Source organism: Musa acuminata, chromosome BXJ3-10, assembly GCF_036884655.1.
Source record: "Musa acuminata AAA Group cultivar baxijiao chromosome BXJ3-10, Cavendish_Baxijiao_AAA, whole genome shotgun sequence".
NCBI classification, from domain to species: Eukaryota; Viridiplantae; Streptophyta; class Magnoliopsida; order Zingiberales; family Musaceae; genus Musa; species Musa acuminata.
The window spans coordinates 12827849-12828884 of record NC_088358.1 but is presented as its reverse complement, the minus strand read 5'-3'; positions in this window follow the sequence as shown (position 1 = coordinate 12828884).

Here is a 1036-nt window from a genome sequence, read left to right as displayed (position 1 = left end):
AGAGCAGACGAGGTAGGCGAGGCTAGCGTGGCTCCTAACATGGGCAGTAATACAAGGAAAGTTGAAGGCATGGGAGCACTCCACCATAAAGAGTGGCATCTTCTAGCTTGCCTTCATAGAGTTGATTAGGCAGTCGATCCACGTTTTCAAATCTACATATTATCCTTTTTTAACTTAAATTATACATGTCATTATATTAATAGTTTATTATGAATCAACATGCAACGTAAGCAGACTCTAATATCTATTAACTCAGACTTGATATGAGGGGCTTATATGCTACGTTTTTTAAAATGTATAGGTTCTTTTACACATGAGTTAATCATAAGGACTTAAGAGGTTCATGGCCAAAACCAAAGGAGCTAAAATAGACCTTAACCTTTTTTTTAAAACTTAAATTACATATGTCATTATATTAATAATTTATTATAAGTCGACATGTCACGTAAGCATACTCTAACATTTGTTAACTCAGACTTGACAAGAGGAACTTACATGCTACGTTTTTAAAATATATGAATCATTTTATATACGAATAAAATATGAGTTAAGAGGTCCATAGTCAAAATCACATGAATTAAAATGAACCTTAATTCTATTTTTTAATATGTTCTATGAATAAATGTAACTTAGATGTAATTCAAATATAATGACTTTTCTAGATAATTTAAAATTATTTTTATATAAAATTAATATATTTTTAATATATTCTATGAATGAATATGGTTCGAGTGCAATGATAATGAATATAGCTCGAGTGCAATAAGTTTTCCAAGTAAATTGTAAAGAGGAGGTAAAAGAGGGGAGAGGGAGAGAGCAATGGCTAAAAACATAGAAGCAAGGGAGAAAGAGGATAGAAATTTGACCTCCATCAATCGAAGTCACGCATCAGGATCAGCCACTTCCATCAATCGAAGTCACACGTCGCAGACATCTTTTGACAGAGGTCAGCATATCGGACGTAACTTTTGATTCTAAAGGTTACCGGATTTCAATTGCGCACACATTATATACAGAGCAAGAAATCAACTATATC